Source organism: Ranitomeya imitator, chromosome 4 (assembly GCF_032444005.1).
Source record: "Ranitomeya imitator isolate aRanImi1 chromosome 4, aRanImi1.pri, whole genome shotgun sequence".
In the NCBI taxonomy this organism is placed as follows: domain Eukaryota; kingdom Metazoa; phylum Chordata; class Amphibia; order Anura; family Dendrobatidae; genus Ranitomeya; species Ranitomeya imitator.
Window position 1 is genome coordinate 187,508,418 of NC_091285.1, and position 22,715 is coordinate 187,531,132.

Sequence of the window (22,715 nt, forward strand, 5' to 3'; positions counted from 1 at the left end):
TCTCATCTTCTTTTTGACAATACCCCATAGATTCTCTATGAGGTTAAGGTCAGACGAGTTTGCTTGCCAATCAAGCACAGTGATGCTGTTGTTTTTAAACCAGGTATTGGTACTTTTGGCAGTGTGGACAGGTGCCAAATCCTGCTGGAGAATGAAATTTCCATCTCCAAAAAGCTTGTCAGAAGAGGGAAGCATGAAGTGCTCTAAAATTTCCTGGTAGACGGCTGCGCTGACTTTAGTCTTGATAAAGCACAGTGGACCTACACCGGCAGATTACATGACTCCCCAAACCATCATTGATTGTGGATACTTCACTCTAGACCTTGGAAATCAAGGTCCCAGAGTCTGGAGGAAGAGTGGAGAGGCCACAATCCAAGCTGCTGAAGGTCTAGTGCCAAGTTTCCACAGTCAGTGATAGTTTGGGGAGCCATGTCATCTGCTGGTATGGGTTCACTGTGTTTTATCAAGACAAAAGTCAGCGCAGCCGTCTACCAGGAAATTTTAGAGCACTTCATGCTTCCCTCTACCGACAAGCTTTTTGGACATGGAAATTTCATTCTCTAGCAGGACTTGGCACTTGTCCACACTGTCAAAAGTACCAACACCTTGTTTAAAAACAACAGTATCACTGTGCTTGATTGGCCAACAAACTTGCCTGACCTTAACCCCATAGTATTGTCAAGGAGGAAGATGAAACACACCAGACCCAACAATTCAGATGAGCTGAAGGCTACTATCAAAGGAACCTGGGTTTCCATAACACCTCAGCAGTGCCACAGGCTGATCACCTCCATGCCACGCCACATTGATGCAGTAATTGATGCCAAAGGAGCCCTAATCCAGTATTAAGTACATTTACTGAATATACATTTCAGCAGGCCAACATTTTGAATTTTAAAATCATGTTTTCAAGCTGGTGTTATAAAGTATTCTAATTTACTAAGATAAAGACTTTTGGGTTTTCATTGGCTGTAAGCCATAATCATCAACATTAACAGAAATAAACACTTGCAATAGATCACTCTGTAATGACTCTATATAATGTATGACTTTCACTTTTTGTATTGAAGAACTGAAATAAACTTTTTGATGATATTCTAATTTTGTAAGATGCACCTGTAGTTCTGTATGACAGAAAGGACAGATCTTGGAAACTGTAATTAACCGAGACAAAAATGATATATTTTTGTCAAATGGTTTCAATTTATAAAAAGAAATAAACATATTGGCTTGATCTGGGATATCCCTTTAGTTACTCTTCTGATATATAGTTAAAAAAACAGCTTGGAGCTCCTGGCATGTTTGTATCGACAGGAGGAAGTTTTGGATGAAGTGAAGGAAAAGGACACATCTGCCAGTGAAAGTTTCAGTTCACCTGATTGAAGTAAATGAAGCATGATATTATCTACCAAACAATCCACCAGGTGCAGCTGTCTTCAAGAGATTTTCTGTGTGAGAATAGAGGAGGGGCTGCGAATTCCCTCTGTGAGGGGTCTGCACAGGGAATTTATTCCAGGCAGGGCAGTGGTGCGGTGAAAAGTGCCTTTTTCTCATAAATACTGCTGCTGTTGTTATTGCAAATTTGATATAGCCAGCAGATATCAGTAGATATTCTAAGGATGTGATCACACAGGACAGGAGACAGACAGGGGGTGGGGGCTGAGGACAGACACCAGTCGTCTCCAAGGATCCTTTGTTTGAAATATGGTGTGAATTGTTGTTTAATGTTTTTTGTTGTTTCTGTTTGGAAAGCCAATTATAGCTGCATTTGCACGGCAAGATAATCATGAACAAGAGTTGTTAAAAATATGCTTATTTCACAATTATCTTCCTGTTTAAACAGGCTGCCGATCACCCAATGAATGAGCAAAATGCTCATTCATCAAGTGAAATGATCTTTTGTGTAGTGCAAAAAAAACATCGTTCTCGGCTGTATATTGTCAGGTGTAAACAGGATATAGGCTGCCGAGAACAACCTGCTAGCACTGACCAATATAATATAGATTGCTCAGTGCACACTTTTTGCTTTAATTACTGTATTATCTTTAACATTGTTACTTATGACTTATATATGAACTGTTGAATTGTAAAGCGCTGTAGAATATGTTGGCGCTATATAAATAAAAATTATTATTATTGGTCTGCCAATGTGAACAAGCATTTAAACAACCACAGATCAGTAAACGCTTACCGGTTGGCGGTTGTATTATGCCGCCCACTGGTTGGTCCATGCAGATGACCCTTAACTCAGTACTTAGACTACATTTCCACGATGAGTGTTTGATATTGCAGATTTTCTGCACCTATTTTGAAAATTATGTTACTTTTTTCATAGTGTTTTTATATTTTTGATGCTGCTGGTTTTGTCTCCTTTTGGCGTGTCATGCTATAAATAAAGCTGCACCATTTTGATACTTCCTGTTATTTAGCTTGGATAAAATGTTATAGATAGTCATGTGCGGATTACATGCATTTTCAGTGTGCTTCTTCTGTGGAAAAAAAAGCATGTGTGTTTTTCACCTGCAGATTTTCCACATGTAGTGCAAGTCTATGGGGAAATTCGCACATAAATCACTTTGTACCCGCAAGTCAAATTGACATGTTGCGGATTTCAAACAAGCACCGCAGGTCAGTTTACGTTAAAAAAAAGCACAGTGGGAATAAGATTTCTATCAATCCCATCCATCCATTGCTGGAACTGTAAGACACTGCGTTTTAAACATAGCAAATATGCCCAGTGTCAAAAAATCACCAAATACTTATCGTCGGAACATTAACCTTATAGGATTTCATGGTGTTTCTCCTGGCCTGAGTATATGAGGATCGTTCAGGATTGCCAACTGTCCAGAATTTCCAGGACAGTCCAGAAAAATAGGGCAAATATTTGAGCTATCCTAAAAAGAAAGTAAGACCACCTTGATTAATCATGATTTATTATGGTTTTTCAGTGTGTCCATAAAAACATTGTCTTTCTGTAATGAACGTTTGCAACCTTGTTATCATGGTGTTCCATCCTTGATGCCTTTCCATATAAAAAAAACAAAAATAATCTTCCATATAATAAAAAAAACCTGAATAAAAGACATAATGGATATTTTCCAAATCACAACACAGTTTGTTGGGCGGGATAACATGACGTCCGACATAAAAGTATCTGATGAAGAAATCACATCCCAAGATGGTCTTGACCTTCAGTCATGAAGAGGACACGTAAATTAATATCTCTTGTGTTTTCCACCACTACGCTGATAAGAAGATGAATTACATGCTGTCATGTTATTCTGGTTGATATTTATGCTTTATAATGAGGTGACTAACTTCAACGTCACATATAGTACTGTAGATAAAGCAGGTTACCTTAAAGTTCTACCTTGTGCAATGCTTGTCTCTTATTACATGGCTTCCACACAGACAACACTACTACACTACACTACTTTTAACCTCCCAGCCCTTGCAATTATGATTCTCATTTTCCAGAGTGTCATAACCACATGCGTTAATCCACATCTGAAGTTTCTCCATGCTGGTTCACTGCAGTGATGTGATGTAATGTGCCAAAAAGATGGAAATTTGAGGCGGACAACTACAAATATGGAACATTAGCTATTTTAGACATTTTTATAAACTGTGCTTTAAGAACTTATAAGAACAGCATTATAGTTCATAAATGTCATTGCTGACTTTTCATTCAGAAAGCAAAATTCACTCTACACTTATTCTCTGAAGAAAAGTATGGTTTGTTCTTTTATTTTGAGGGAGAAAACAGGCTTTTATTTGTTAATTAAATAGGGTGAAAAGCTGGAGTATTTAGTAATGTAACACATTTTAAAGACTCCCCATAATCACTAGATAAATTGGCGCATTCACACATCAATGTGTCACAGCCCAAGTATGGATTGTTCTGCACAGACTGTCCGTGGGTCTCCTGACCTGAACTTGGTAGCCTCAGACACAGGAACTTCGTACAAAATTAGAATATCATCACAAAGTTAATTTATTTCAGTTATTCAGTACAAAAAGTGAAACTCATATATTATATAGAGTCATTACAGAGTTATCTATTTCAAGTGATGATTATGGTTTACAGACAATGAAAACCCAAAAGTCATTATGTCAGTAAATTAGAATAATTAACAAAAACACTTGCAAAAGCTTCCTAAGCCCTTAAAAAGGTCCCTTAGTCTGTTTCTGTAGGCTCCACAATCATGGGGAAGACTGATTACTTGACAGATGTCCAGAAGGCAGTCATTGACACACTCCACAAGGAGGGTAAGCCACAAAAGGTAATTGCTAAAGAAGCTTGCTGTCCACAGAGTGCTGTATCCAAGCATATTAATGGAAAGTTGAGGGGAAGGAAAAAGTGTGGTAGAAAAAGGTGCACAAGCAACCGGGATAACCACAGCCTTGAAAGGTTAGTTAAGAAAAGTCCATTCAAAAATTTGGGGGAGATTCACAAGGAGTGGAGTCATTGCTTCAAGAGCCACCACAAACAGAAGTATCCAGGTCATGAGCTACAAGTGTTGCATTCCTTGTGTCAAGCCACTCATGACCAATACACAACACCAGAAGCGTCTTACCTGGGCCAATGAGAAAAAGAACTGGACTGTTGCTCAGTAGTCCAAGGTATTGCTTTCAGATGAAAGTAAATTTTGCATTTCATTTGGAAATCAAGGTCCCAGAGTTTGGCGGTAGAGTGGAGAGGCACACAATCCAAGCTGCTTGAAGTCTAGTGTGAAGTTTCCACAATCACTGACGGTTTGGGGAGCCGTGTCATCTGCTGGTGTAGGCCCACTGTGTTTTATGAAGACCAAAGTCAGTGCTGCCATCTACCAGGATATTTTAGAGCCCTCAAAGCTTCCCTCTGCCGACAAGCTTTTTGGAGATGGAAATTTCATTCTCCAGCAGGATTTGGCACCTGTCCACACTGCCGAAAGTACCAATACCTGGTTTAAAAACAACTGTATCACTGTGCTTGATTGGCCAGCAAACTCGCCTTACCTTAACCCCATAGAGAATCTACAGGGTATTGTCAGGAGGAAGATGAGAGACATCAGACCCAACAATGCAGATGAGCTGAAGGCTGCTATCAAAGCAACCTGGGCATCCATAACACCTCAGCAGTGCCATAGGCTGATCGCCTCTATGCCACGCCGTATTGATGCAGTAATTGATGCAAAAGGAGCCCCAACCAAGTATTGAGTGCATTTCAGTAGACCAACATTTTGGAATTTAAAATCAGTTTTCAAGTTGGTGTTATAAAGTATTCTAATTTACTGAGATAATGACTTTTGGGTTTTCATTGGTTATAAGCCCTAATCATCAACATAAACAGAAATAAACACTTGAAATATAGCACTCTATTTGTAATGACTCTAAATAATATATGTGTTTCACTTTTTGTGTTGTAGAACTGAAACAAATTAACTTTTTAATGATATTCTAATTTTGTCAGAAGCACCTGTATGTCTATGAGGCTGCCAAGTGTGGGTCAGGAGAGCCATGGATGATCGGTGTATCACAGTCCTAACACATGGATGTGTGAATGCAGCATAACAGAGACATCCGTGCTTCATGTACATGTTCTACCTGTGTTTTTGTTGGATAGAGCATGTACATAAATGGCTCACAGAAGGACATAAATTTTTTAAAAATCACAGAAAAAGAAACATCCTTGCTAACACCAGGTCAGATTACTAATGCACTAGAAGGATGCAGGAGACCTCCATAATAAAGATGGGGGCAGCACAGGTGCATAATACATATGAAACAACCACTCACAGACCTACTAACTCATAGTGGGAGTGATTGCCTAGTACCAGATGAGGCTTGTATAGGGCACCAGTGTGATGCACAGTGTTTGGATTATGTAATAGGCTGGGTAGTAGAACCACTGTGCCAGGGCCCAAGGAAAGCCTGGAGGGGCATAACTAGGAGCCTCACCTAATCCAGCCTTGGATACACAGTGACATACAATGCTGTGATCCAAGGAGAGACAAAGGAGGAGGGCCAGGTGCTACACTATGACTGACCTTGGGTAAATGGCAGCTTAACCCCTAGAGATGAGTAGCTGGCACAGCCAGAAGGAAGGTACAGTAGATGCAGGCAGGCGCCATAAGAACCCGGGAACCACAGAAGCAAATGGGACTGGCAAACAATACTGTGATCTGAGGAGACAAAGTAGGTGGGCCAGGTGTTACACCAGGACTGACCTTGGTTAGATGGCAGCTGACCTCCTAGGGATGGGTAGCTGGGACAGCCAGAAGGAAGATACAGTAGATGCAGGCAGGCGCCGTAAGATCACAGGAACCACAGAAGCAGATGGGACCCGCTGATGCACAAATGAGCATCGGTAGGTGCGGCTGGACAGGCTGGTGTAGAGATGAGCATTGGCATATACAGGCTAGGCCGGCTGACAGACAGGCAAGGTTGATAGGCAGGCATGGCTGATATACAGGCTGGTGGGCACGGCTGATAGACAGGCGGGCAGGCACAGCTGATTGACAAGTAGGTATACAGGAATACGAGCACTGGGACCTAAGAACTAACAAGGATGCTTAGGAACAAACTTACAACGTTGCTGGAGGAGGTACCATGAAAAGTGTCCTCCAGCAACTGGCTGGGGACACTTTTAGAAGGATGCGCACGGTCCCTTTAAGAGAGGGGAAGTGTGTGCACTCAATAAGCACACTCCAATTTACCCAACCATCACTAAAGGTCCTGGCTGCATCCTTTAAAAAAATGGAAAAATGTGCAGTAAAAAGATTAAAAATGCTTTTTAAACTTATGTCCTTTTGTGAACTGTCTTTAAATTTATTGTAGGGATATGCATGTATGAGGACCCTTGACACGGATTTCGAGCATCTGTATTTTGGCAAAAATATTGACCAACACCTCATGTAGTTAGACATAATTTTTCATTTTTTCATTTGCATGCAGGATGCAGCAAGGCCCTTTAGCGTCGGTTGGGTGAATTGAGGTGTCTGTCCTTGTCGGGTGCACTTATAAAGTGCTAGGCAGCCCGCCTCATCTAGTGGTATGGGTGCTATCAATAGGCTGTAAGCCAGACACTGTGCATCACATGTACCTGTGACTGGCACCCTATACAAGCCTAAACTGTTTCTTTATCCAGAACATGTACCCATTACATCCTTTGATCTTGTTCACAAACTCATTTTTTTGTGGATTAAGTGTATGTGCACACACTCAGTAAACGCTGTGGGTTGAACACTGTGTACTTGTACATCGTCCAACCCGCAGTGTCCAGATCTTACAGTATAGTGGATGTGATTTTAGGAAATCCCATGCCCACTGTGCGTGCACCGATGACGGTGGCTTACCAGCGGAGATGGACATGTAGTGCGTCTTTCCAGACCGCAGCATGTCTACCTTGCGAAGACGCGAGCCTTCGCAAGATAAATTTCACCCATACAATGTATTGAACGTTGTGGGAGGAACTTATGAGTGTTTTTTTCACCCATTTCTAATAAATGAAGGAGGTAAGCTATCTGAACTATTATTCATCCACTGACTCTTAGCAATGGATCAATTAAAGACAAATGAAACATGGATGTGCTACTAAAATACAAAGTATGGCTTCAGTTTTTCGTATGTTCTTAACAGAGCCATAAAATGGATGAGAATAGAACATGCTCTGAGTATCATGGTCCAAACACATGGATCCATGATACCCTCACTTACAGTGTGATGACACCACATTGCCCCAACACATATTATGATGCTTCTATTTTGCCCACTAACACATGGTATGATGTCTCTAGTGCTCCCCCCACGCATTATGATACCCACAGCCTTCCACACTTTAATGTTCACATATTGCCACACACACATATAGTATGATGGCCTCACAACACACAGTATGATGACAATAATGTCCTCACACACATTATGATGCTCATTATCCCCCCTCAGTATAATGCCATCACATTGTAACCCCAATACATGGCATGATACAACTGCAACATTCAGTATAATTCCCCATTGTCCTCCATGTAGTATGATGTTCACAGTCACCCCTCACATAGTTTGATGCCCCCACAGTTCTACCGACACAGTATGGTGCCCTTCACAATTTCTTCCACACAGTATGTTGTGACCCAACACACAATATAATACCCATAGTTCCACTTTAGTATGATGCCCTCACTGTCTTCCACTCAGTATGATGATCACAGTCAAACTCATACAGTATGAGGTTCCTACGGTTCCACCCACACAGTATAATGTCCACAACAGTTCCTCCCACATAGTATGATGCCCATACACATAGTAAGTCCGCCCAGTCCCTCCTCAGTATAATTTCTAGATTTCTCCCCAACACAGTATGATGCCCACATAGCCCCACAATCACTATAATACTCACAGGTGCCCCACACATTATGATGCTCAAAGTGAACCTCACATAGTATGATGACCCCACAAACAGTATGATACCCACATTCTTTCCATACAGTATGATGCCCCCAATAGTTCTCCCCAAACATTATGATGTTCAGGTATCCCAAACACTGTATGAGGTTACCACATTGCCCCCCACACAGTATGATGTCCCCAAATTACCCCTCAATACACAGTATGATGTCCTCAGTAGAAGTAAGTGAACTTGTTCAGAAAACGTTCACCAATCTCAAATTCAGCACGAACGTAGCACATTCCGATTCATGTTCAGTTTCCAGAGCATTTTTCCTCAACGTTGGCAAAATTCAGTCAAAGATTGGTAAATAATCACATTTCCACTAATGATTTTGTTTTGACTTTGTCTAGCATAGTGGTACTATATGACAATACTTTCTGGCAGCAATGTCAAGACATAAGGGCTTCTGTAATTGGCTGCCGAAGTTACATGTCTCTTTCCATATAAAAAGAAGATATCTTGTTTTGGTGTCCTGTGTGATCTTCCAGCATCTAAATATTTTGTGCTAATAGTGTTGTGCGGGCAGGAGTCCACATTTCCTTTTCAAAATTGTTTGGGCTAAAACTGTGCTGCTGTCAGTCAGGAGAACCCATTTGCTAATCAAAATCATTTGGCCTAAAATTGTGTTGCTATCAGGAGGCCCCATTTGCTAATCCAAATAGTTTGGGCTAAAACTGTAGTGCAATCAGGAATCAGGAGGTCCCATTTTCTAATCAAAATCGTTAGGCCTAATATTGGGGTTTAGCCAGGAGGCCCTATTTTCTAATTCAAATCATTTAGGCTAAAACTGTGTTGCAGTCAGAAGACCACATTTGCTAATCCAAATCATTTGGCTAAAACTGTGTTGCAGTCAGGAATCAGGAGGCCCCATTTGCTAATCAAAATCCTTAGGCCTAATATTGGGGTTTAGCCAGGAGGCCCTATTTGCTAATCCAAATAATTTGTGCTAAAACTGTCTTGCAGTCAGGATTCAGGAGGTTCCATTTGCTATTCAAAATCATTAGGCCTAATATTGGGGTTCACCCATGAGGCCAATTTGCTAATCCAAATACTTTGGGCTAAAACTGGGTTGCAGTCATGAGGCCATATTTGTTAATCTAAATAGTTTGGGCTAAAACTGTGTTGCAGTCAGGAATCAGGAGGCCCAATTTGCTAATCAAAATTAATCAAAATCGTTATGCCTAATAATGGAGTTCAGCCATGAGACCCAATTTGTTAACTCTGTGCAGGAGTAGGAAAAATTAGACACTGCGGTCTTCTGGCTCCTCATGGCAAACCCGTGAAAATACATTTGGTTTTGACTTCCATTGAATTCAATGGGGTTCAGGTACATTGAACGGTTCGCTCATCTCTAGTTCCCAGTACCTCCCCACATATTATGATGCCCGCAATATCATGACCCCCCATTTGTCTTCAATTACAAAATATGATGCCTCCAGCGGCCTCTTAGATATTATGATGTCCACAATAAATGGCTCTTACATTGCCTCCAACACAGTCAGATGCCCTCATAGAGCCCCACACAGTATGATGCCCAAAGTTCCCTGACGCAGTGTGATATACCCATAGTCCCCACCACATAGTTTGATGCCCTCCATAGTCTGCGTCACACATTGTGATACCCCAACATCCTCCCCCAAATATTTTACAGCTCTTACTGCTGCCACACTCAGTGGGAAAACCACTGTCCCCAAACAGCATACTTTCCCCACAGACCCCCACATACAGTATGAAGCCTAAATGCTCCCACACAGTATCATTCACTACATTGCCCTGCACACACAGTTTGATGACTGAATACATTATGATGCCCTCATATAGCCCTCAACACACAGTATGATGCCCCAGTGTCTCCCACATAAAACAATTCCCATAGTATGATGTCCACATATTGCTCCCAACATCCAGTATGATGCCCTCACTGTAGCACAAATCCAACCTATGGTATAAAGCCCACAAAGTCCCATCACACATTAGTATGCCCCACAGCCTCACAAACTGTAAAATGCTTCCACAGTATGATGTCTCCACAGTCTAACTGTCACAGTATGATGCCCCCTACACACCATATAATTCTGCTACAGTAGCCCCACAAATTATAATGCCTCGCCACACTGCTATAGTCCCTCTCTGAGTAGGTTGGCCCCACAGTCCTCCAGCACAGTATAATGCCCCTAAAAATGCCGTCCACAGAGTATGATGCCCGTCTTCACATAGTATGATGCCCCATAGCTTCCACCACATGCAGTATGATACCCACACAGACTCACACACATTATAAAACCCCCTAAATTTCCCATAGTTGCCTCCACACAAGTATACCACATATATGTGTGTTCTTTCACATCCCAGCTCCTCTGCCTCTGAGCTACTCTCTGCTGCTGGTCATGTAACCAGTTGAACTTGGTACATATCCCCAACCTCCCAGGACAGCTCCCCAAACTAGGGTTTGTCCCACTGGATCCAGGATGGTTGAGAGATATGCAGGACTTTGATGTCATAGGGTAATAAATTTGGAGAGGGTAAATCCAAACAATGTGATCTGAATATTCTATGATGACAATGGTCAGGTATGAGGTTGATAGGCATTTAAGATAACAGATTAGCCAGATCTGCATTTTTAATTTGGTTCTTCTGATCTCTCACCATCTTGGCAGCCTGTCGATCTTTATCTTCTCTGTAAGAGAATGATCTTTAACCCCTTAAGCCCCGAGGGTGGTTTGCACGTTAATGACCGGGCCAATTTTTACAATTCTGACCACTGTCCCTTTATGAGGTTATAACTCTGGAACGCTTCAACGGATCTTGGCGATTCTGACATTGTTTTCTCGTGACATATTGTACTTCATTTTAATGGTAACATTTATTCGATATAACTTGCGTTTATTTGTGAAAAATACGGAAATTTGGCGAAAATTTAGAAAATTTCGCAATTTTCCAACTTTAAATTTTTATGCCCTTAAATCACAGAGATATGTCATGCAAAATACTTAATAAGTAACATTTCCCACATGTCTACTTTATATCAGCACAATTTTGGAACCAAAATTTTTTTTTGTTGGGGAGTTATAAGGGTTAAAAGTTGACCAGCAATTTCTCATTTTTACAACACCATTTTTTTTTAGGGACCACATCTCATTTGAAGTCATTTTGAGGGGTCTATATGATAGAAAATACCCAAGTGTGACACCATTCTAAAAACTGCACCCCTCAAGGTGCTCAAAACCACATTCAAGAAGTTTATTAACCCTTCAGGGGTTTCACAGGAATTTTTGGAATGTTTAAATAAAAATGAATATTTAACTTTTTTTCACACAAAATTTATTTCAGCTCTAATTTGTTTTATTTTACCAAGGGTAACAGGATAAAATGGATACCAAACATTGTTGTACAATCTGTACTGAGTACGCTGATACCCCATATGTGGGGGTAAACCACTGTTTGGGCGCATGGCAGAGCTCGGAAGGAAAGGAGCGCCATTTGACTTTTCAATGCAAAATTTATAGGAATTGAGATGGGACGCCATGTTGCGTTTGGAGAGCCCCTCATGTGCCTAAACATTGAAACCTCCCACAAGTGACACCATTTTGGAAAGTAGACACCCTAAGGAACTTATCTAGATGTGTGGTGACCACTTTGACCCAACAATTGCTTCACAGAAGTTTATAATGCAGAGCCGTAAAAATAAAAAATCATATATTTTCACAAAAATGATCTTTTCGCCCCCAATTTTTTATTTTTCCAAGAGTAAGAGAAGAAATTGGACGTCAAAAATTGTTGTCCAATTTGTCCTGAGTACGCTGATACCCCATATATGGGTGTAAACCATTGTTTGGGCGTATGGCAGAGATCGGAAGGAAAGGAGCGCCATTTGACTTTTCAATGCAAAATTGACTGGAATTGAGATGGGACGCCATGTTGCGTTTGGAGAGCCCCTGATGTGCCTAAACATTGGAACCCCTCACAAGTGACACCATTTTGAAAAGTAGACCCCTTAAGGAACTTATCTAGATGTGTGGTGAGCACTTTGACCCAACAAGTGCTTCACAGAAGTTTATAATGCAGAGCCGTAAAAATAAAAAATCTTATTTTTTCACAAAAATGATCGTTTCGCCCCCAATTTTTTATTTTCCCAAGGGTAAGAGAAGAAATTAGACAACAAAAGTTGTTGTGCAATTTGTCCTGAGTGCGACGATACCCCATATGTGGGGGTAAACCACTTTTTGGGCACATAGCAGAGCTCGGAAGGGAAGGAGCGCCATTTGACTTTTCAATGCAAAATTGACTGGAATTAAGATGGGACGCCATGTTGGTTTGGAGAGCCCCTGATGTGCCTAAACATTAAAACCCCCCACAAGTGACACCATTTTAGAAACTAGACCCCCTAAGGAACTTATCTAGATGTGTTTTGAGAGCTTTGAACCCCCAAGTGTTTCACTACAGTTTATAACGCAGAGCCGTTAAAATAATTTTTTTTTTTTTCGCAAAAATTATTTTTTAGCCCCCAGTTTTGTATTTTCACAAGGGTAACAGAATAAATTGGACCCCAAAAGTTGTTGTCCAATTTGTCCTGAGTACGCTGATACCCAATATGTGGGGGAACCACTGTTTGGGCGCGCATGGCAGAGCTCGGAAAGGAAGGAGCACCATTTGGAATGCAGACTTAGATGGATTGGTCTGCAGGAGTCACGTTGCATTTGCAGAGCCCCTGATGTACTCAAACAGTACAAACCCCCCACAAGTGACCCCCATATTAGAAACTAGACCTCCCAAGGAACTTATCTAGATGTGTTGTGAGAACTTTGAACCCCTAAGTGTTTCACTACAGTTTATAACTAGTGTTGAGCGATACCGTCCGATACTTGAAAGTATCGGTATCGGATAGTATCGGCCGATACCCGAAAAATATCGGATATCGCCGATACCGATATCCGATACCAATACAAGTCAATGGGACATCAAGTATCGGAAGGTATTCTCATGGTTCCCAGGGTCTGAAGGAGAGGAAACTCTCCTTCAGGCCCTGGGATCCATAGGGAGGTGTAAAATAAAGAATAAAAATAAAAAATATTGATATATTTACCTCTCCGGCGGCCCCTGAACTCAGCGCGGGTAACCGGCAGGCTTCTTTGTTCAAAATCAGCGCTTTTAGGACCTGAGAAACACGTCCCGGCTTCTGATTGGTCGCGGGCCGCCCATGTGACCGCCATGCGACCAATCACAAGCCGCGACGTCACCGCAAGCTATTAGCGCGCTCATTTTTAAAAATGAGCGCGTTAATGGCTTTCAAAGACGTAGCGGGTTGTGATTGGTCGCGGCCGCGACCAATCACAAGCCGCGAGGTCACCGCAAGCTATTGACGCGCTCATTTTTAAAAATGAGCGCGTTAATGGCTTTGAAAGACATAGCGGCTTGTGATTGGTCGCGTGGCCGCGACCAATCACAAGCCGCGACGTCACCGCAAGCTATTGACGCGCTCATTTTTAAAAATGAGCGCGTTAATGGCTTTGAAAGACATAGCGGCTTGTGATTGGTCGCGTGGCCGCGACCAATCACAAGCCGCGACGTCACCGCAAGCTATTAGCGCGCTCATTTTTGAAAAATGAGCGCGTTAATGACTTTCAAAGACGTAGCGGCTTGTGATTGGTCGCGGCCGCGACCAATCACAACCCGCTACGTCTTTGAAAGCCATTAACGCGCTCATTTTTAAAAATGAGCGCGTTAATAGCTTGCGGTGACGTCGCGGCTTGTGATTGGTCGCGGCCGCGACCAATCACAACCCGCTACGTCTTTGAAAGCCATTAACGCGCTCATTTTTAAAAATGAGCGCGTTAATAGCTTGCGGTGACGTCGCGGCTTGTGATTGGTCGCGTGGCCGCGACCAATCACAAGCCGCTACGTCTTTGAAAGTCATTAACGCGCTCATTTTTCAAAAATGAGCGCGCTAATAGCTTGCGGTGACGTCGCGGCTTGTGATTGGTCGCGTGGCGGTCACATGGGCGGCCCGCGACCAATCAGAAGCCGGGACGTGTTTCTCAGGTCCTAAAAGCGCTGATTTTGAACAACGAAGCCTGCTGGTTACCCGCGGACTCACCAGGGGCCGCCGGAGAGGTAAATATATCAATATTTTTTATTTTAATTCTTTATTTTACACATCTCTATGTATCCGATACCGATACCCGATACCACAAAAGTATCGGATCTCGGTATCGGAATTCCGATACCGCAAGTATCGGCCGATACCCGATACTTGCGGTATCGGAATGCTCAACACTATTTATAACGCAGAGCCGTGAAAATAAAAATTCTTTTTTTTTTCACAAAAATGATTTTTTAGCCCCCAGCTTTGTATTTTTACAAGGGTAACAGAATAAATTGGACCCAAAAAGTTGTCCAATTTGTCTCGAGTACGATGATACCCCATATGTTGGGGTAAACCCCTGTTTGGGCGCACGGGAGAGCTCGGAAGTGAAGGAGCACTGTTTTACTTTTTCAATGCAGAATTGGCTGGAATTGAGATCGGACGCCATGTCGCGTTTGGAGAGCCCCTGATGTGCCTAAACAGTGGAAACCCCCCAATTATAAATGAAACCCTAATCCAAACGCACCCCTAACCCTAATCCCAACTGTAACCCTAACCACACACCTAACCCTGACACACCCCTAATTCTAGTCCCAACCCTAATCCCAACCGTAAATTTAATCCAAACCCTAACCCTAGCCCTAACCCTAGCCCTAACCCTAGCCCTAACCCTAGCCCTAACCCTAATGGGAAAATGGAAATAAATACATTTTTTTTAATTTTATTATTTTTCCCTAAGGCTAGGTTCACATTGCATTAGGGAAATCCGTTTAGCGCTAGCGGATTGTGCTAACGCAATGTCTTTTTAGGTGTCGTGTTTAGTGGTGGCGTTAACGTCCCCGATCTGGAAGATCGGGGATCGGACCTCGAGCGCGCCTCGGACGCTGCAAGCAGCGTCCGAGGCGCATCACAAAAGAACGGCACCTTGCTAGTGCGAGCCGAAAATGGCACGCTCTAGCGATGCGCTACACCCGAAAATCACATTGCTGTCAATGGGTGTGCTAACGGACCCGTTGCACGGCGTTGTGACATTTTCGCCGTGCAACGCTGTCCGTTAGCGTTAACCCATTAACGCAATGTGAACCTAGCCTAACTAAGGGGGTGATGAAGTTTGATTTACTTTTATAGCGTTTTTTATATCGGATTTTTATGATTGGCAGCCGTCACACACTAAAAGACGCTTTTTATAGCAAAAAAGTTTTTCCGTCTCCACATTTTGAGACCTATAATTTTTCCATATTTTGGTCCACAGAGTCATGTGAGGTCTTGTTTTTTGCGAGACGAGCTGACGTTTTTATCGGTAACATTTTCGGACACGTGACAGTTTTTGATCGCTTTTTATTCCGATTTTTTGTGAGGCAGAATGACCAAAAACCAGCTATTCATGAATTTCTTTTGGGGGAGGCGTTTATACCGTTCCGCGTTTGGTAAAATTGATGAAGCAGTTTTATTCTTTGGGTCAGTACGATTACAGCGACACCTCATTTATATCATTTTTTTTATGTTTTGGCGCTTTTATACGATAAAAGCTATTTTATAGAAAAAATAATTATTTTGGCATCGCTTTATTCTGAGGACTATAACTTTTTTATTTTTTTGGTTATGATGCTATATGGCGGCTTATTTTTTGCGGGACAAGATGACGTTTTCAGAGGTACCATGGTTATTTATATCCGTCTTTTTGTTCGCGTGTTATTTTACTTTTTGTTCAGCATTATGATAATAAAGCGTTGTTTTTTGGCTCGTTTTTTTTTTTTTTTCTTACGGTGTTCACTGAAGGGGTTAACTAGTGGGCCAGTTTTATAGGTCGGGTCGTTACGGACGCGGCGATACTAAATATGTGTACTTTTATTGTTTTTTTTTTTTTTTTTAGATAAAGAAATGTATTTATGGGAATAATATTTTTTTTTTCTTCTTTATTTAGGAATTTTTTTTTTATTTTTTTTTTACACGTGTGGAAATTTTTTTTTTTACTTTTTCACTTTGTCCCAGGGGGGGACATCACAGATCACCGATCTGACAGTGTACACAGCACTCTGTAAGATCGGTGATCTTACATACAGCCGGGCAGGATTAGAGCTGCAGCTGCAGCCTGATCCTGACCCGGAAGTGCTCTCTGCAGGACCTGGATGCAGCCCCGCGGCCATTTTGGATCCGGGGACTGCAGGGAGAAGACGCTCGGTACACGGTGAGTACATCACCGTGTACCGATCGTCTCAGGGAAGCCCGCAGGGAGCCCCCTCCCTGCGCGATGCTTCCCTGCACCGCCGGCACACCGCGATCATCTTTGATCACGGTGTGCCGTGGGTTAATGTGCCGGGAGCGGTCCGTGACCGCTCCTGGCACATAGTGCCGGATGTCAGCTGCGATAGGCAGCTGACACCCGTCCGCGATCGGCCGCGCTCCCCCCGTGAGCGCGGCCGATCACATATGACGTACTATCCCGTCACTGGGAATTAAGTCCCAGGTCACCTGGACGGGATAGTACGTCATATGGGATTAAGGGGTTAAATCCTTAGGAAACTTACAACATATTGATGAACAGTTTGATTTTCTGATTGTCTGTTACTGACTTCGTGCTGACCATGTTATGACCTCCATCATTATATCAGGTATAAATATCATGCTCAGTAACCAGCTTGATCACAGTAGAACGCCATAGCTTTTTCATCATCATCAACCCTGAGTGCTTGAAGAGATTCAGATTACTGAAAAAAATCCTGTCATTAAAGGAAGTGACCTGTAACACTGGAAATACAAACATCCACATCCTGTCTATAATCTTATAAGACAATAAAGTTTGTTTTCTACCTCATCACCCTTTTTCATATTGGTCAGTGAAGCACCAAGTCTTAGTGATTTTCCTTCCATGTACAGCTAAATTGTTGCTAGGCCCCAACAGAATCCCAGCAGGAACATCCTCTCACATTGACCACCCTTCCCCCTGTATGCTTCTGAGACATTCAGGCCTCTGATGCTGTGATGATCAGTTCTCCTATGCTACCTGCATACAGGTAGATTTGTCTGTCAAAAATTCACTACTGAGTAAAAAACGCCATGAAAAGGAGCAACACAATATAGAACAAGATATAATAATATGCTATATTACTGGTGGATGCCAACAAAGCAGAATTAAAATATACTTAGCAAGTATGCAGAGATGTGGAAGGGTAGGAAATAAACCAGCTTCCTCAGAGCATGAAAAAGAACATCACAATACAATAATATGCTGTAAGGCCTCATTCAGATGTCCGTTTTTGATGCAGTGTTCTATTCTATCCGTGGTTTTCACAAATAATAATAATAATGAGAATAATAATTTTATTTCTATAGCACCAACATATTCCGCAGCACTTTACATTTTAGAGGGCACTTGCACAGACAATAAAAGACATTGCATAATAATAATGACACAAAGCAACAGACACCAAGAGGAATGAGGGCCCTGCTTGCAAAGCTTACAATCTATGAGGAAATAGGGGAGACACAAAATAGGTGGATGGTAACAATTGCGTTCATTGTTCTGACCAGCCATAATGCAATAAATTGGGTGTTCATGTAATGCTGCATGAATCGGTTACCAACCAGAATGTGTATAAGTACAGACTCAGAGGGCTATTAAATATAAAAGTGTGTGAAAACATGATACAACGGTCCTGGTTATGAAAAAAAATTGAATGGGCAACACAGGGATAGTTAGATAAATGTGTTGAGGCGGTAGGCCAGTCTGAAGAAATACGGTTTTAGGGCACACTTAAAACTGTAGGTATTGGGCATTAATTGAATTATCCTGGATAGTGCATTCCAAAGAATTGGAGCAGCACGCGAGATCTACTGGAGATGGGAAAGGGAGGTTCTGACTATTGAGGATGTTAACCTTAGGTCATTAGCAGAATGGGGAGCATGGGTAGGGTGGTAGACAGATGAAGGAGGAGATGTAGGGTGCTGCTGGCACAAGGTAGAGGCATCGGTGTAACGGTTGGTGAGGAATATGATCCTGGCTTCAGCATATAAGATAGATTGGAGAAGGGTATAGTTTGGTAAGAGGGAGACCGATTAGTAGAAAGTTACAATAGTCCAGACAAAAATGAATAAGAGCAACAAAAAGTTTTTGCAGAGTCAATAGTAAGAAAAGGTTGAATTCTCGAATTCTAGAAATGTTTTTGAGGTGTAGATAAGAAGAGTGAACCAGTGATCGGATGTGGGGGGTGAATGAAAGCTTTAAATGAAGTATGACCCCAAGACATTGGTATGTTGCTGGGGAGTAACGGTAGAACCACACACGCAGGCCCAGATTGATAATCTGCCCAGGCGGGCAGATGCCCGCTGGGCCAGTGGCTCTGAGCTTCAAAATGGTCCTCTGGCCCTTTAAATCTTCTGCACAGGCCCTGGTGCGAGCGTACTCTCTCAGTGCACGCACTGACCAGGGCTGCTGCGGCGAAAAAGAGGCGAATGTGCTCTGGAAGTGGTGCTCTAGGTAACTGTGTTATTTTATGCAGAGATGAGTCCTGGTTGGAAGAAGTGATGGTGGTCTGTGCTGCATGAAAAATAAAAGCAAAGAAGAAGGACTTCAGCTAGAGACGTCACTGGTGAGTCAGTGTGTTACCTGTACACTGACATTATACATTGTATACTCTGTACAGAGCTCTTGTGTATAATGTCACCAGTGATGATCACTGTATTATCTGTACACCGACACTGTGTAATGAATGGAAACAGAGGCACAGAAGTTGAAGTTCACATTCAGTTTTATTTAGATTTAATGTAGAACCTCGGAACCATGGTCCGGAGGGCTCTGAAGGGGGCGTGACTAAGTGAGCCCCAGACACCAGTAGTAAGTCCCCTTGAACAGGGTCAGAATGGAATGCCTGGGGGACACGGGTCCTACCTCCAGTTAGATCCCGAACTCGTAGCAGCTGTCCCAGCGGGACAAACGGACAAGCAGGGTTAGCGGGAGACGTGGAGCTAACCAGGTGATACCGGGTGGACGGGTAGAAGCTGGCTCCAGCAGTAGTGGCGTTGTCCGGAGATGAGGATGGCAGATTGGCAGGACGAGAGCGAACGTCGTCCAAGATAGCTGGGTAACCAGTAGCTGATGATCTGTGGAGACAGAGAGTATAAGCAGAGCACTGGCAGAGAACTTTAGAAGCACATGCTGACAGGAATTGGAGAAAGCAACAGTGGATACTATGGTGGAGGAGCTAGAAATAGCAATGAACAACACACCATTGGCCAGAAGCATTTTTTGAAAAAATGTGCGCTGTCTCTTTAAGACAGCGGGAGTGAGTGCGCGCGTGACCTAAGCACTCTGCCTGAGAACCTGCTGGCAGCACGCCAGGAAGCAGGAGAGGAAGGAGAGGCAGAGTCCCGACGGGGACCCCGCAAAGGTACAGAAACCGAACTGGGTGTAACACACTGTATACAGAGGTACTTTGTATGATGTTACTGGTGATCACTGTATTACCTGTACTCTATATACAGAGCTCCTGTGTATAATGTCACCAGTGATCATTCTATTACCTGTACACTGACACTGTATACTATGTACAGAGTTCCTGTGTATAATGTCACTTAGTATTTATTTTAATTAGTTATCAGTATTGTAGTATTCAGTCACTATGTTGTGGTAATATGTCATCTGGTCATGGTGTGGTGGTATTTGTCCCTTGTATATGGTATTATTCGGTCAGTATGTGGTGGTAATATGTCGTCTGGTCATGGTGTGGTGGTATTTGTTCCTTGTACTGTATGTAGTATTATTTGGTCACTATGTGGTGGTAATATGTGGTCTGGTCATGGTGTGATGGTATTTGTCCCTTGCATGTTGTATTAATGGTCATTTAAAAAAATGTATGTGACTCATTCCATTAAGGAAAAAAACATAAAAAATATATTTATATTTAATAGGTTAGAGTAGAATAGGGTCTGGCTAAAAGAGTCTACTATGTTGTGGTGGTGGCTTAAAAATTCTTTGGCCAGAACAAAAGCTGCTGGCTATGCATGTGATCTGGTGTTTGAAGGGAAATGTTAATATCTCATTGATGAGGATGTGGTGGAAAAGTTTAGGCTTTCCAAGAGTGAGTGGTGGGACTGTGGAAGGTTCGAATGGTGGAGGCGGAACTGGGGTAGAGCCTAGGCGGAGTCTCAAGGGAGCCCCGAAATTTCTAGTGGCAGCACTGCTGCTCAGTACCACTTTTCCTGTCCTATATATGTACACTGCACAGTACCACTCCTCCTGTCCTGTCTATATACACTGCTCAGTACCACTTTTCCTGTCCTGTATATATACACTGCACAGTACATTTCCTGTCCTGTTGTTGGAGAGGCAACATTGGTCTATGGGAAAATAAAAAACACTGTATTTTTCTGACTATGAGACGCACTTTTTTCCTCCCAAAATGTGGAGGAAAATGTAGGGTGTCTTATAATCCGGAGGAACCGGCTCTGGCTGTTGTGGGGAGGTGGGGGCTCGACATCGGCAGAGCAGTGGGTCACAGTTAGCCAGCAGCTGCGGCTAACTCCTGTGCCTGCTGCTAAAGAGATATGAATTTTCACTGCATTCCACTCCCATGGGCGTGGAGGGCAATGAACATTAATTTCTTTTTAGTATTCTAGTAGGATTGGCCAACATCCAGATCCTGGCATGATTGGTCCCATCTGCTAGAATCTGTTTTGTTTTTAACCATGTTGTGGTTTTCTAGCTGCTGGTCTTTTCCCCCTGGTGCTGGGTTGCCTTAGGTCAGGTGATTGTATCACCCTTTATTACCCAGCACCTGCCTCCCATTCCTTGCTGGACAACAGTGTTAATCCGCTAGAGTTCTGGCTAGGTGCTTTGATAGCTTTCTGTGTTTGACATTGTGCAGTACTGGGATCTCTGGTTCTGTTATCTTTAGTTTCTGTTTTCAGTTGGTTTCTGCAGCCGTCTCTGTGTTTTCTATTAGGAGATTACCTGTTTTTGTACCCAGTCCTTAGATCTTTCAGGGACCTCCCTCCCCTTATCTATAGGTCTTCGCTGAGATGTCGGTGGGTCTATTCGCAAGGAATGAGTCACCCACTCCATTGTAGGGTATCAGCCTAGTCTCAGTGCAGGATCAGTTTTCCCCCTTCTATCTTAGTTCTGTGTTGCAGTTCCATAACAGTTTGTCCAGCCATTCAAAGCAATAAAATTCTCAGGGAGTGAATTACAGCGTGTAGGGATTATTATGTCATTATTGCGAAATGAACCCCATATCTGGGCATTTTCATTGCATCCTGATGATCCTTGTTTGACATCAGCAGAAGCATTTATTTTCTGCTATGGGGTTTTTATATGATGATCCTGATCACATCAGCTGAGGCAGAGCTCAGACGGCTTAAACAGGGTTCTGATGCTGAAAGGTATTGCACCCAGTTCAGACGGTGGTCCGCAGAGGTCAGGTGGAATGAGCCACTGCTCAAGAGTCAGTTTTTAGCAGGTTTGAGTGAAAGAGTTAAAGATTTGCTCATTGCATATCCTGCACCTGATACTTTGGAAACTTCTGTGCAGTTAGCTATCTGTGTGGATAGAAGATTTAGAGACAGACAGAATGAAGATAAGGCCCTTGTAATGCTGAACCCTGTCTCTCTGGATAGCCACATCGACAGCGGGGAACCGATGCAACTTGGGGTGAGGTCCTCTCGTTCCCAGGAGAGGGAGAAGAGGTTTTCTGAAAGGCTATGCTTGTATTGTGGTAAGGCTGACCATTTTATTAAGCAATGTGAGGTTCACATAAGGAAAGAAAAAAAAAGGTCAGTAAGAGTAACACTCCAGTTTGTATTGCGTTTTTTGGATCCACAGGAGTTTTTTTAACTGGTAATACCACATATCATGGTCATTCCATTGATTTTCAGGTAATGGTGGATTGTGTTTCTGCACTTAATTTGATTGATCAACAAATCCTAGACAAATATAAGTTTGATTTTGAACTATTGTCATCTCGTATTCCTGTTGTGGCTATTGATAACACTCCTCTGGAACATGGGTGTATTTCTTGAAAGGTTACCTGGTTCACACTCACTGTGAATATGGAACATCAGGAGTGTATAAACTTGTTTGTCCTTGCTCAATTACCTTGCCCATTCGTCCTGGGTTTACCCTTGTTAAAAATGCACAATCCTTTGCTGGACTGGTCATCTAGTACTATAAGGTCCTGGGGTCAGGGGTGTAAAGGTAATTGTTGTAAT